Source organism: Hemitrygon akajei, chromosome 11, assembly GCF_048418815.1.
Source record: "Hemitrygon akajei chromosome 11, sHemAka1.3, whole genome shotgun sequence".
NCBI classification, from domain to species: domain Eukaryota; kingdom Metazoa; phylum Chordata; class Chondrichthyes; order Myliobatiformes; family Dasyatidae; genus Hemitrygon; species Hemitrygon akajei.
The window spans coordinates 151,384,759-151,400,842 of record NC_133134.1 but is presented as its reverse complement, the minus strand read 5'-3'; the positions used below and the strand labels follow the sequence as shown (position 1 = coordinate 151,400,842).

At 42.0% G+C, this 16,084-nt stretch overlaps 1 protein-coding gene across 6 annotated transcripts in view; it reads left to right on the top strand.

Moving 5' to 3' along the window:
* Nucleotides 1–615: 615 nt before the first annotated feature.
* The window catches only part of slco4a1 (solute carrier organic anion transporter family, member 4A1), a 229,844-nt gene continuing 214,375 nt past the window's right edge, over nt 616–16,084 (top strand). For 3 of the 6 annotated variants that reach the window (XM_073061931.1, XM_073061925.1, XM_073061930.1), the window contains exon 1: nt 1,242–1,327. The gene's annotated coding sequence lies outside the window, so the exon portion shown is untranslated. Of the gene's footprint in view, nt 667–1,241; nt 1,328–2,057; nt 2,166–6,915; nt 6,935–16,084 lie in introns of those variants that run through there. The other 3 variants (XM_073061927.1, XM_073061926.1, XM_073061928.1) reach the window with 3 other exon arrangements.

Below are 16,084 nucleotides of genomic sequence, written 5' to 3'. Positions count from 1 at the left end.
AAACAAAACTACAGCACAGATTTCAGGAAGGAAACCTACTGGGGTGGACTGGGAATTACTTAATGGGTTGAAAATAGATGGCAGAGACTCAGCCATTCAGGAACAGCTTCTTCCCCTCTGCCATCCAATTCCTAAATGGACTTTGGAACCCGTGAGCACTACTTCACTTTTTAAATATATATTATTTTCATTTTTGCTGAATTTTTAATCTATGTATACTGTAGTTGATTGATTTTTTTTCTTCTATGTTATGTATTGCATTGAACTGCAGTTGCTAAGTTAACACATTTCATGACACATTTGATATTTCCCGTTGAGACCCTACGTGGAAGACTGTGAAGGACAGGCCCTCTCACCCAAGGAAACATTTGGAGCAAGTGTACAGAGTACTAATGATTTGCCACATTGATTCCTGGACAGCAGATATGTTCAAGATTCAGATTTATTTGTCACGTGTACATTGAAACATACAGTGAAGTGCATCGTTGTATGTCATATGAAGAATGGCTATGCAGAGTAGGCATATCATCTCTAGAGAGGATGTGACGTGACGGCTTTTAACAAATACAAAGTTATTAAGGGGTCTGAAGTGTAGGTGCCGAATTAACTTCTCGACGAGGACCAGTGGACAGTCTCAAAGCCAAGGATTACTCTTTCAGGACGAAGGTGAAAAAAAATTTCAGTCAGACGATATTGAAACTTTGAAATTCTGTACTCAGGAGGCTCATTCTCTGAGAATATTCGGGTCAGACGTTAACAGAGTTTAGACATTAAAGAAATCAGGAAAGTGGGTTAGTTCATTGAGGTTAACAAAAATCTTTATAAAATGCTGGAGCAAGCACAATGAACAATTTTTCACATTCTCTAAACGCCCATGCTGACATATAAAATAACATGCAGTGAGATTTCAGCGAAGTATTTCAACAGCCAAGTAATTACTCGTTGTAGATTAATTGTTCAATTCATTATGAATTTCTTGATTTTGTAGATACTTTCCTCTTAAACAACAACCATCATACAACCCTTACTAGAAAAGAAGGGGGAAAATCATTTAATTTTATTTGCACCGCATGGAAAATTGCTCTTGATAGCAGGAATTTCTAAAAAGAGTCGAAACTCTATTTTAGCCGAGTAGCTGCATCTTCAGTGGACATGTTATTCATCGACTTGCATCTAATTGGTTCGTGTTCTCTCGCTCCATAAAATGAGTCCTTTCATTGGCTAGGCTGGTTGGCAATCATCGTTTCCAGGGTTTGATTGTCGCCGTGCTTCTTGAATGGGGCATGAACACGGACAGAGAGCCGTCACTGAATCTACAGTATCGCATGTGAGTCTCTTTACCTTTCTCGCTTGCGGCATTCATTCATCCATCCAGCTATACTCGCTCCTCTTCATAGACCCTGAACACAAATCACCTGTGGTGGAAATTCGGCCAATTTATTTCATAATCATTCACTTCAATTCGCAACATGCGGTTAGATTTACGCGGGCTTATATTAGTCTTTGTGCATATTTTTTTTTGGCTGAATTATTCAAGCTCATTGTGTCGCCGATGCTTGTAATTTAAATAACAATGTGAATTCATGCTAATAGTAGTGTTATAGCGACATCAGTGTATTTTGTTACGTGGACTAAAGGTGAACTGATACATTGTAGTATTTAGGAAGGGGGTTTGTCTGTAGGAAGGTTAGAATGCTGGTTTTAAAATATTACTCTTTAAAATAACACCAAACGCAATGTAATACGAATTGGAAAAACAGCGATCTGGAAGTAATATGCTTCTTTTACAAAGACTGTTTGCAGAGGTTACTACAGGTCATTTCTGCTGCCTTCGTTTTACATGGTCTAACAGGTGCTTGGCACTTATTCAAACGGCAAGGTTCTGGTAATATCTTGTAAATTAACCTCAACTGCTCCTTTAAGGTGCTGTCTTCCTGCTCTTGACACGGGAGAAATTCCACACTTGGTCACGCGTTTTCGTGTATCTCTGGCAGAGAGTCAACGTGCTTGTAATTTCCTGGATAGTTCAGTGTGGTGAATTGACGTCATTGCTCGTACAAAGTTCATTTAGCTGGTTTTCCAATTTTTTAAAGACGAAATATGTATTCTGAACGAAACTTTTATTTTGCTTACCGCTATTATTGAATCAGGATTTTTTTCCTTAGGTGAGTTCTAACATGAGAACATAAAGGTGGTGGTGGTGGTGGTGGTGGTGGTGGTGGTGGTGGTGGGGGGGAGGTGTACGATATTCAGCCATTTGTACTGTAGTGTGTCATTCGACAAAATCTCGCACCAGTTTCCTATGCTAATCTTGGTTTCCACAATATCAAAAAAGATCTACTGATCTGTCTTTCGGATATATTCACCCACTGGTTTCCTGGGTAACAAACTCCAAAGGATGTAATTGCACTGGAGAGAATGCGGAGGACATTAACCAGAATGGACAGGAGGGCTTCAGTTATGGAAAGAGATTAGATAAACTGGGTATGTCTGCCTGGCGTGATGGGGGCTGCCGGTTATTTAATAGTATATATGATCATGAGGGGCAGAGATAGTAAAACGTTAATTGGTCTGGTAAGAACATCAAAAACAGGTGGACAGAGATTTAAAGTGAGGGGTAGGAGATCTAAGCAGGTATTTATTTTTTTAACCCAGAGAGTGGTTAGAACATAGAACAGTACAGCATAGGAACAGGCCATTTGTCCCACAATGTCCTGCCGAGCCAGATGAAAAACAAATTAAAAACACCCACTCATCCTTCCTCCCTACACCATGTCCATATCCCTCCATCTTCCTTGCATCCCTGTGCCTATCCAAACATTTCTTGAAAGCTGCTGATGTATTTGCCTCTCACACCATAGCAGGCAGCGTATTCCAGGCATTCATGACTCACTGAGTAAAAAAACTTGCCTCTTGCATCCCCCTTGAACCTACCCCCTCTTTCCTTCAATGCATGCCATCTGCTATTAGACATTTCTACCCTGGGAAACTGATGCCCTCTGTCCATTCAATATATCTGATTGATATATAGAATGTGCTTTTAGATACAATTACTATGTTTAGGAGGCATTTAAACAGGCAAGACTTCAAATGGGTAGAGGCAGATGGGATTCATGTTGATGGGTAAAATGTTGGGATGAATGTGGTGAGATAAAGAGTCCACTTTGTGTTGTACAACTATGACTCAAATTCGCTACTCTTTGGTGAAGAACCTGCATCATGAGTTTGCCTTGAATGGCCAGCTCTCTATCTTGAAAAGATGATTCCATATACTAGACCTGATAGCCAGAGAAAATATTACGTCTACATCTATTTTTTCATGTCCAGTTAACATTTTGAGTCTTTGAAAGATGCCTTGCCATTTAAAATTTAAGAATATAGGCCCAGTGTGCTTTGTCTCTGAGTGATACACACAATGTGCTGGAGGAACTCAGCAGGTCAGGCAGCATCCACGGAGAGGAATAAAGAGTGGATGATTCAGACTGAAACCCTTCATTAATGGGTGTTGCCTGGTCTGCGGAGTTCCTACAGCATTTTGAGTGTGTTATTCTGGTTTTTCAGCATCTACAGATTATTTTGTATTTATCATTTGCTCTTTCTGTTCACATTGGACAACCCAGCCCCCATTCCACCAACCAACATAGTGCATCTTCATTATACTCTTGTCATTCCAGTACATCATTCTGTCCTTGTTAACCTTTTAAAAATATCTATAGGACTTGACAAGCCAAAACAGAGCTAAGCCATTTCCTTTGCTGAGGAGTCCTAGGTATCATGGTCTCAAAATAAGGGCTGAAATAAGGAGAGATCTCTTCACCTGATACTCAGTGAATCCTTGGAATTTTCTGCCCTGAGGGCTGTGAGGACTTAGCCATTGATCTTATGCAAAATCAAAATTGGGGGATTTTTGTTTATGGCAGGACCGGGCAGGATAATGGTAATGGGATAGACAGTCAGCCATAATGGAATAGTGGAGCAGATTCAATGACCTGAATGTCCTAATTCTGCTCCAACGTCTTATGGTCTTGTGTCTTGTAGGAGAAGATTTTTATTCCACTTCTATTTCCGATACTGTTATGTTTTTATGTACTCCTATATATGTAGTCATGCGTGAGCACTTTCTCTCCAAAATAATGTCATTGTCTTGTAATTTTAGAATGGAGCAGTTCAAGTTTCTACCTTCCAACATTTTTTTTACTGGATGTTTAATGCAAAAGACTTATTTTTATTTGGATGATTATTCACAAGTGCATAAAGGGGAAATAAAGATGACTTCTGCAAGAAGTTAAATGAGAATATGTTGTTGCTGTTACTCTAAATGCAATTTTTTTTTGTTTTTAGTATAAATCACAATATTGAGGAAATTGCCAGTAAAGTGAAGAGACCTGGTGGAATTCTCATTAAGAATGTGTGTTTGCTTTGCACTGTGACTTGTACTTTGTGAAGCTTTATGTGGAGCTTTTTACCTGAGACTGTCTTATACCAGCTGTTCTGCCCAAAGTTTTAGTAGCATCAATGTGGCAGTATTACTCTTTGGCCTCTCCTCCTGTTCCCATTAAGGTGCCTTGGAGTCCACGTATTGTTTTATGGCCTCCTTATTACAAACCTTCTAAACTACCTTTTCCCCTGTAACTGGATCCAACCTAAAGGTTCTTGTGCTGAGATTCTACCTCCTTTCAATCGCCATGCTCTTCACAGAGTTTGCTGATCTTTTGTCTTCTTCAAAGTTCTTTCTCTTTATCACTGAACACGTTCAGAGGTAAAGATCTCCCTCATTCCCTATCAGGTAGGATGTGCTTAGATACTACTCTCAGACTTCACTCTCCCTTTCACCAAATTCACAAATGCACCCTCAGATTAACTCAACTTCTCTTCTGCTAGTGCTCTTGCTCCCAGCAGAACTAACACTTTCCCATCCTGGTCGTTGTCCTGAATGGGACTCTCACCACCATTTTCCCTCATTCCAGGTAGTGCAGAGTATATGGTGTGCAACAGGTTTGGTTTGTTCATGTCAAGAGCCATTGGGCCTCTCTCTTCAGGATTATTCCTCACTTTATTCCCCATTGCCAATCAGTAATTAAAGGTCTTTCCCTTCCATTCCATTTTCCGTGTGCAAAATTTGTTCATCAGAAGCAACCGCTATCTGCTAGAAGAACTTAGCAGGTCAAGCAACATCAGTAGGAGGAAGGGAATCAATTCTGATGTGGGGTTTCTAAGTACGATAGAATCATTGAAAAGCGATACACAAATAGACGTGAAAAAGAAGACAATCTGTACAAATACTAAGTTTGAGTCCATGAAAATGATTCCATAGTTTGTGGAATTAGTTCAGCGATAATGTGAGTGAAGGCTGGTTCAGGAGCCTGATGATTGATGGGTAGTAACTGTTTCTGAACCTGACTTGGTATGGGATCTAAGGTGCCTGTATTTTCTTCTCTATGGCAGTAGCAATAAGACAGCATGGCCTGGATGGTGGGATTCCTTGGTGATTTTGAACCAAAATGTTGGCAATTCCTTTCCTCCTACAGATGTCACTTGAACCACTGTTTGTCTCATAGATTGTTGTTCTAGATTTCAGCAGTCTCTTGTGTCTCCCCTGTTCACTTTCAGTCATTTAAAAGGTTTTCAAGATGGTGGCTAAAATCCTGAGAAAACAAATTTATTCAAAGGCAATATAGAGTTTAAAAACATAACTTCAATAGACTAGCAACAGATTTTCAAACACAACATTGAGCACAAAAATTGCATTTGTTCATTTGAACTTCCCAAAAACATTTAAGAATTTGCATATTATTAGCTCATTCTTGGCTTTTCTTATATAAAGTGTGACAGTTCAAAGACTTTGCAATTCATTTTTATTTAATGTACAACAGAACCTTGGGCATTATGTTTTGGCAACAATTTTGCTGTATAAGCACCAACTGTTTTTTCAGTGTGATGCAGTCAATCACTAATACTCAGTGGCAAGTTTCAAAATGATTTCAAATAAAAGCACATAATTCATCATGAATTAAGTTTGAAAAAAAGTGGCTTTACTTCCTACTTTTATTAAACAGGAAATATTATAGGAGGGAGGAATGCTTCCAGCGCACAATCTAAATATATGATTCACAGATTACCATTCAGGTTTCTGAGCTGGGGAAATAGTTGAATGCTGTATTTGTTATGAGACATTGGTTCTTTGTCACTTGCTTTCCAATCCGCTGGAGACAGTCACATAGTCCCTAGCTATTCAGCTGCATTTTGTTCCTGTTGGTGATTGAATGACACCAGCTGTCATTACACTTGTCTACAGACTTCATCTGGGGATTTTGAGCCAGAATTTGTGTAATTATAGAATTATTTCAAAGAAGTGCAGATGAGGTGGGGCCTGTATAAGAAACTGTATTTTATTACCAATTGGATTGAAGATTTGTTCATTTCTTGCCAGAACCAGAAATTAACTGTTGTCTCTATGGAGTCTCTATTGATAGTTGTGTGTCTGCAAATGAGTTGGATATAGAGCAGAGAGTAGACAAGCTAATGGTTATTTGCAATAATGTCAGTTTATTTCTTCAGTTGGAAGAATGGGGAAAACAAATTTCTGAAGGAAACTGTAATGACTTCTTCCAAAACAAGCAATTTGGAAGAAATGCAAGGGAATAAGAATAGTTAAACAGTTTACCCTTCAAAGCAATCTACAGTGATGCAGTCAGCAACCTGATTGTAGCAGGCAGGATTGTTCACTCCCATGTTATCTTAGAATGACACGTTACTTCAGAACTGTTGATTCAGACCCAGACTTGCATTGTGAGGCTCTTGCTGCTTATTTTTCTATCAGAATAAACCAGACTACAACTTCTGAATTCACACATGCACAGTTAAATGGGGAAATCTGAAGCTGTGAACCTTATGTCAGTTGGCTGCACCTCATTGCGAGACTCCAACTTGAAAGGTATGTAAATTTGGGCAATGGTTACAGTTGCCTCAAAATAATGTTATTAATCGGTTTAGATAATTATCCCCCGACCATAAAATACTCTGTATAAACAGAATTTGGATATTCTGCCCATCAGATCGGCCCCTTTTGTTCTGGAAGTTCAGAGTCTCATTCTTCCATATTACTACTGGAAATGTGTTTTTACAGGCCATATTTCTTTCATCTATTGCTCTTTTTCTCCTCACTCTTTAATCTGCTTTTTCTTAATCCCTCCTTCACTCCTTTCCCTCTTTGTAACTATGTCCCTGTTGTAGTCCTACCTGTAAAGCTGCCCTGTCTTGCTCAGTGTGGTGTGTATATCTTGGAGGATTTTTCAGTCAATTGGTTGAGTCTAGCAGGCATTCAGTGTTGCATGTTGGAGCTGTTTCAGCAACCGAGCAGATCCACAGAAATGTCAATGGAGGTACTTGGATAACTATTAGTATATTGAACTTCCGTCATTGCTACCACAAAATTCAGGCCATAATATCATATAAAGTACAGACAGAAAATCACATGGATTTTTGTTTTTAGAAAGGACTTTCTTGTAAAAGTAAATTTTTAGTATCGGGTTTAACAGTGGCAATTAAGACATACCATAAAGTTAAAGTTTGCTGATGTTGGAAAGAAGAAGCCCTAACATTATGTGGCAAGTTTAGACTCCATACATTGCATAATTAGTCTTGGATGTTCAATTTTTTAGTGCTAGGAATGTCATTTTTTCCCCTCAGGAATGGGATGCATTGGGAGCTGCTTGTCATCAGTTGCTTGGGAGAGTTTGTTTTCTGCTTTGGATTATGTGGCTAATGATATCATTTCCTGTGCAATGTTGTCTTGGTGTACGGTTAGGAGAAATTAATGGAGTTCAGGTGGTTCATTCCAGAAGGAGTAATATTGGCAGTAAAACATTCATTTTATTGATTTTAAAAATGTCTAAAAAGCAGCATTATATCACCATGGTTGGCAGGGCAGGTGATATTTCTCTATCAAAGGAGGTGTAAAGTGCTCTCTCCTTCGACTAGCTGGCAGGTCACCCTTGGGCAAGGTGTAGCACCTGCTTCATCCCCAACCCCTGATCAGGGTCACGTGAAACAATGGGAGCAGGTGGTGGATGTCACAATTCCTGGTTATGTGAACACTAACGCCAGGCAGACCATCTCTGAAGAGTATTGATAATGGCTAGGATCATCTGTCTTGTAAAGACACTGCTCAGGAGGCAGCAATTGCAAGCCACTTCTACTGAAGAATTTGCCAAGAACAATCATCGTCATGGAAAGACCATGGTCGCCCATGTCATACAACACAGCACATAATGAATGAATGATACAAATTAACCTATTAAAGTATGATAGTTTTAACATTTGAAAATCAATGTATTGATAACACAGAAGCTGGAACAGGCCAACAAGCATGAGTGTTAGCTGTTCAAGACTTTAATTATGTTTGGACAAGTTTTAGACCATAAGCTATAGGAGCAGGATTAGGCCATTTGTCCCATTGAGTCTACTCTGCCATTCCATCATGGCTGATCCAATTTGTTTTCTCAGCCCCAATCTCTGGCCTCCCCACATCTCTTCATGCCCTGACCAATCAAGAATCTATCAACCTCTGCCTGAAATGTACATAAAGACTTTGCCTCCACAGCTGCTTGCAGCAAAGAATTCCACAGATTCATCATTCTCTGGCTAAAGAAATTCCTCCTCATCGCAGTTCTAAATGGACATTCCTCTATATTGAGGCGGTGTCCTCTGGTCTTAGACTCTCCCAGCATAGGAAACATCCACTCAATCAACGCCTTTCATCATTCGATAGGTGTCAAGGAGGTCACCCCTCATTCTTCTGAATTCCAGTGAATACGGGCCCAGAGCCATCATGTGTTTATTATATGACGAGCCATTTCATCCTGGAATCATTTTTGTGAACTTCCTTTGAACCCTTTCCAAATTCAGTATATCCTTTCTAAGATGAATTGCTCACAATACTCCAAGTGAGGCATCACCAGTGATTTTTTTATCAATATTACATCTTTGCGTTTAAATTCAAGACCACATGAAATGAATGCTAACATCGCATTTGCCTTCCTCACCACAAACACAACCTGCAAATTAAACTATAGGGAATCCTGCACAAGGACTCCCAAGTCCCCTTGCACCTTAGTTTTTAAAATTTTCTCTCTGTTTAGAAAATAGTCAACCCTCTCATTTGTTCTACTGTGGTGAATGACGATAAACTTCCTGACACTCTATTCCATCTGCCATTTTTTCCCATTCTCCTAATCAGTCAAAGTCCTTCTGTAGCCTCTCTACATCCTCAAAACTACCTGCCCCTCCACTGATCATATCATCTGCAAATCTTGCAACCAAACCATCAATGCACTCATCCAAATCATTGACATACAAGTCAAATTGGTCCCAACACAGACCCCTGTGGAACACCACTCGTCACTACCAGCCAACCAGAAAAGGCTCTTTATTCCCACTCTGTCTCCTGCCAATCAACAACTTCTTTATCTATACTGGAATTTTTCCTGTAAGACAATGGGCTTGTTAAGTAGACTCGTGTGACACTGTGTTAAATGTCTTCTGAAAATCCAAGTGTACAACATACACCAAATCTCCTTTGTTTTATTTATTTATTTATGGGATGTGGGTGTCACCAGCTAAGCCAGTATTTATTGTCCATCCCTAGTTGCCCTTGAGAAGGTGGTGATAAGCTGCCTTCTTGAACCACTACAGTCCCTGAGGTGTTGGTACACCCACAGTGCTGTTAGAGAGGGAATTCCATGATTTTGACCCAGTGACAATGAAGGAATGGTGATATGTTTCCAAGTCAGGATGGTAAGTGACTTGGAGGGGGATTTCCTAGCGGTGGTGTTCCCAGGTATCAGCTGTTCTCGTCCTTCTGGATGGTAGTAGTCGTGGGTATGGAAAGAGTTGCCTTAGGAACTTGGGTGTGTTGTTGCAATGCATCTTGTAGATAGTACACACAGCTGCAACTGTTTATTGATGGTGGAGGGATTGGTTGCTTGTGGAAGGCATAGCAATCAAGTTGACTGCCTTGTACTGGATAGTGTCAAGCTTCTTGAATATTGGTAGAGTTGCACTTATCTAGGCAAGTGGCGAGTATTCCAATACACCCTTGACCTGAGCCTTGTAGATGGTGGACAGGCTTTGGGAGTCGGGAGGTGAGTTCCACAAGGCAGGATTCCTAGCCTTTGACTCGCTCTATGGCTAGACTAGTTCAGTTTCTTGTTAATCGTAACCCCCCTCCCCCAGGATGTTGATAGTAGGGGAATCAGTGATGGTGATACCAATGAATGTCAAGGGATGATGCTTAGAGACTCTCTTGTTGGAGATGGTTATTGCCTGTACTTGCTAGGTTTGAATGTTACTTGTCAGCCCACACCTGGATATTGTCCAGGTCCTGCTGCATTTGGGTATGAACTGCTTCACTATCTGAGAAGTCATATATCATGCAGAACATTGTTCAGTCATCTGCAAACATCCCCACTTCTGAGCTTATGACCGAAGGAAGGTCACTGATGAAGCAGCTGAAGTCAGTTGGTCCTAGGACATTTCCCTGAGGAACTTCTGCAGTGATGTCCTGAGGATATGATGATTGACCTTTAACCACCACAACCATCTTCCTTTGTGCCGGGTACGATTCCAACCAGCGGAGGGTTCCCCACCCCCCAAATTCCCATTGACTCCATTTTAGCTAGGGTACCTTGATGCCATACTCTATCAAATGCTGCCATAATATTGAGGGCTTTCACACTCACCTCACCTTTGGTATTTAGGTGGACCAAGGAGGTGAAGGAGTCAGGAGCTGAGAGGCCTTGACAGCACCCAAGCTAAGCATCCGTAAACAGGTTATTGCTGAGTAGGTGTTGCATGATGGCACGGTTGATGACTCTTTCCATTACTTTGCTGATTATTGAGAGCAGGCTGATAGGGCGGTAATTATCTATCCTGCTTGTTAATTCTTCAAAGAATTCCAACAGATGTGTCAGGCAAGATTTTTGCTTGAGGAAACCATGGCCTAGGGTCTATTTTTATCATGTGCCTCCCAAGTTCCCTGAGACCTCATCCTGAACAATCGCTTCCAACATTTTCCCAATCACTGATGTTAGACCAACTGGCCTATAATTTCCTTCCATCTGCTTCCCCCGCTCCTTGGAGTGGAGTGATATTTGCAATTTTCCAGTCCTCCAGAACCATTCCAGAATCTTGTGGTTCTTGAAAGATCATTACTAATGCCTCTATGATCTCTTCAGCCACCTCTTTCAGAACCCTGGGGTGTACACCATCTGGTCCAAGGGACTTATCCACCTTTAGATCTTTCAGTTTCCAAAGAAAGTTCTCTCTAGTAATGACCCTGACACTTGGAACTTTCATCATATTGCTAGTGTCTTCCACTGTGAAGACTGATGCAAAACACTTACTCAGTTCATCTGCCATTTCCAGATCCCCCATTACTACCTCTCCAGCATTGTTTTCCAGTGGTCTGATATCCACTCTCACCTCTAACAGTTTATTTTATGTATTTGAAGAAACTTTTGGCGTCTTCTAATACTATTTTCTATTCCATCTTTACCTTAATGACTTTAGTTACCTTCTGTTGGTTTTTAAAAGCTTCCCAATCCTCTAACAAAGTGCTTGGAAGAAGGTACAAGCAGGATGTCAGAGGTAAGTTTTTCAACACAGGGAGTGGTGGGTGTATGGAATGCACTGCCTGTGAAGGTGGTAGAGATGAATACAATAGGGTCTCTTAAGAGACTCTTAGGTACATGGAACTTAGACAAATGGAGGGCTATGCGGTAAAGAAATTCTAGGCAGTTTCTAGAGTAGGTTAGATGGTCAGCACAACATTGTGGGCCGAAGGGCCTGTAATGTTCTGTAGAATTTTATTGTTTTAATGAGGAAGGGAGAGAAATTGGAGTGTATGTAATGAGGCCCTCTGTTGCTTGAGGTCAACCATGGATGTTGCTGTCTACATGATACACAAGCCAGGGCAGTATGATATGGAGAGCAAGCTGTTGCCCATATATCAGGCTCTCCCTCTCCATGCAGCTTATGAATCCAAGTGAACGGCAGAGACCGATACAGTTTGGCACCAGCAACATTGCCGGAGTTTCCTGCTAGCATTGAACTCAATGTAGGACTACCTTAGCTCTGGATTCTTCCTCTGGGTGTACTCTCAAAGCTTTCCCCATCAGTGAGTATAGCTGCAAGGCGGTGGAGGTTTGAGATCAGAGTTTTCCTTCCAGGTGGCTGCCAACCACGGCTGACAAGCCCCATCTGCCCAAAGCAACTCATTTTAAGGTGCCAGTAACCCGCCTTTGCCCCTTCTACTCTCAGTAGAAATGGTCCTGCCAGACCTAGTAGCTGAGACACATGTGAAGGCCAGGAGCTGAACTTGGTTGTCAGAGGCTATTTGAGACTCGCATCATAAGGAGCATTTAATAGGAAATAGTAACTTCTCCCCACTACCAATCCTGGCTATAATGACCTTTAGGAAAAGTATTTAAATAGGAATAACTTGTATCCTTTGGGGGGGGGGGGGGTCATAACCTAATTGGATATCGATGATAATTGATGGAAGGGTTAGAGTACATACAGTACTGTGCAAAAGTCTAAGGGGCATATACCTAGGGAGCTGAAGACGTTTTCACAGTACTGTACTGCATTTTGTCAGCTTGGAGTGGAGAGCGAGTTTGCAAATGTGGAGGGAGCAGAGGATGTTGGGAAGGGTGAGGGTGGAGCAGTGTGGGAGGGACAAGTAGTGAAGGAGTGCTAGGGCTGGGGGTGGGGGGTGGTGTGGGTGCGGACACACCCAGCCCTGAGACACCAGGCAAGGTCATTTGATTCCAAACAATTGGTTTATTGCTTATTACTGAAGTTCTCTCTGAAGCGTTTTTCCAGCTTTGATTTCCCCTCTCCCTGCAACCTTCCCACTATAAGTCCACAACAGAGACACATATCAGAATCCGGCTTATCGTCACTCACATGTCATGAAAGATATATATGAGGAAAGAGATTTTAAGACTGTGGATGTGGGTTAAGGTTGAAAGTAATACTGACGGTGGAATTGGACGTGCACAGAGTGGAACAGCTCATTGAACTGCTGCATAATTCCGGAACCCAGATTCAGTCCTGGCCTATCTGTATGTAGATTGGTGGGTAAATAGAGTACCGTAAATCGTCCTTGGTACACAGGAGAATAGCAAATATTTGGTGGGGGGAATGATGGAAATGCAGGAAGAATAAAATGGGATTGCAGCACATGGATTTTTAATAGGTGGTGTGGACTCGGTGTGTCAAGGTCCAGTTTCTACGGTCTGTGTGCTCTGTAACGCTCTGACCCATGAAGACCTGTGATTTGCAAGACTGTGGGCCAAGTGCTGGAAAAGGGGATTAGTCTAGGATTAGCACTTTTTGTTGACTGGCACAATGCATGTTGGGCCAAACAACCTCCTAGCAAGCTGCAAGTGGAGTGGAGTTTATTTTACCTCTGGCTCTCATGCAGTTGACTTTCTACCTGGCTACCTAAAATCTCTCTTCAGGACTTCCTCACCTTGTCTAATGTGTCATTTGTACCAAGATGTCTGGCTGCTCGCCCTTGCCCCTGAGAATACCATAGACCCAATCAGAGACATCCCTGATCATGGCATCAGAGAGGCAATATACCAATCAGGTGTCTCTGTCATGTCCATAGAATCTCACCTTGCTTCCCCCTCGGGCAACCACCATGAAGAGGGTAGATTCAATGGCATAGGAACAGAATTTGTATTGTTTGAAAACGATGAAGCGTGCGTTAGGTTAATTGTGCAAAATAAAGAAGAAGCAATGTGGTGAAGCTTTAGTGAGACTGAGAGAGGTTGTGGTAGAATGGTTGGAGCAAAATTCAAATGCAACATTGGTTATTCCTCTCTTTACATTACCATAACTATAGAATCATGGAATCATGGAAAAGCCCTTTGACCTATCTAGTCTGTGCTGAACCATTTAAATGGTACTTGTAGACTTCCTGATACCTTTTGAAGCTTCAAATTTATGCTGGTCATTTTAAGTCTCTAATTACGATCTGCTGACCCAATGTTTTTTCCACAGCTAAAAATGTCCATTCCTATACATCTTTCTCTGCACACTGTTGATGCGCTTGAAAGGTTTCTTGTGGTGACCGTTGCTGTATCTGTGGCAATTGAGATGTGGTCAGTTGGATAGGAAGTAACAGACAGAATTTAATTCAGAGATGTGAGGCAATGGGTTAGAGGAATTTCATCAGTACAAGTGAGTACAAGCAGTTAAGTGTGAGGATGTTGAAAGGTGTGGAGGAAGGGAGAGAAATTGGAGTGTATGTAATGAGGCCCTCTGTTGCTTGAGGTCAACCATGGATGTTGCACCCCAGCTGTCTACATGATACACAAGCCAGGGCAGTATGATATGGAGAGCAAGCTGTTGCCCATATATCAGGCTCTCCCTCTCCATGCAGCTTATGAATCCAAGTGAACGGCAGAGACCGATACAGTTTGGCACCAGCAACATTGCCGGAGTTTCCTGCTAGCATTGAACTCAATGTAGGACTACCTTAGCTCTGGATTCTTCCTCTGGGTGTACTCTAAAAGCTTTCCCCATCAGTGAGTATAGCTGCAAGGCGGTGGAGGTTTGAGATCAGCGTTTTCCTTCCAGGTGAGCTGCCAACCACGGCTGACAAGCCCCATCTGCCCAAAGCAGCTCATTTTAAGGTGCCAGTAACCCGCCCTTGCCCCTTCTACTCTCAGTAGAAATGGTCCTGCCAGACCTAGTAGCTGAGCCACATGTGAAGGCCAGGAGCTGGACTTGGTTGTCAGAGGCTATTTGAGACTCGCATCATAAGGAGCATTTAATAGGAAATAGTAACTTCTCCCCACTACCAATCCTGGCTATAATGACCTTTAGGAAAAGTATTTGAATAGGAATAACTTGTATCCTTTAAGGGGGGGGGGGGGTCATAACCTAATTGGATATCGATGATAATTGATGGAAGGGTTAGAGTACATACAGTACTGTGCAAAAGTCTAAGGGGCATATACCTAGGGAGCCGAAGACGTTTTCACAGTACTGTACTGCATTTTGTCAGCTTGGAGTGGAGAGCGAGTTTGCAAATGTGGAGGGAGCAGAGGATGTTGGGAAGGGTGAGGGTGGAGCAGTGTGGGAGGGACAAGTAGTGAAGGAGTGCTAGGGCTGGGGGTGGGGGGTGGTGTGGGTGCGGACACACCCAGCCCTGAGACACCAGGCAAGGTCATTTGATTCCAAACAATTGGTTTATTGCTTATTACTGAAGTTCTCTCTGAAGCGTTTTTCCAGCTTTGATTTCCCCTCTCCCTGCAACCTTCCCACTATAAGTCCACAACAGAGACACATATCAGAATCCGGCTTATCGTCACTCACATGTCATGAAAGATATATATGAGGAAAGAGATTTTAAGACTGTGGATGTGGGTTAAGGTTGAAAGTAATACTGACGGTGGAATTGGACGTGCACAGAGTGGAACAGCTCATTGAACTGCTGCATAATTCCGGAACCCAGATTCAGTCCTGGCCTATCTGTATGTAGATTGGTGGGTAAATAGAGTACCGTAAATCGTCCTTGGTACACAGGAGAATAGCAAATACTTGGTGGGGGGAATGATGGAAATGCAGGAAGAATAAAATGGGATTGCAGCACATGGATTTTTAATAGGTGGTGTGGACTCGGTGTGTCAAGGTCCAGTTTCTACGGTCTGTGTGCTCTGTAACGCTCTGACCCATGAAGACCTGTGATTTGCGAGACTGTGGGCCAAGGGCTGGAAAAGGGGATTAGTCTAGGATTAGCACTTTTTGTTGACTGGCACAATGCATGTTGGGCCGAACAACCTGCTAGCAAGCTGCAAGTTTTCTGATTCCGATTGTTCTGCGAATAGTGTCACTCTCATGGCAGCCTGTAAGCAACCGTTCTGTGGCTGAATGTTTTTATTCGTTCTGATGCTCTTCTTAGTAATCAGCGTGGCAAAGCCATGATAGGTGTGCACTTTTCAGCTTCCATTGGGACTGCAGATTTCCTATTTTGGCCCATCATTTGGGTGTAAACCAAAGTGGTGTTTTT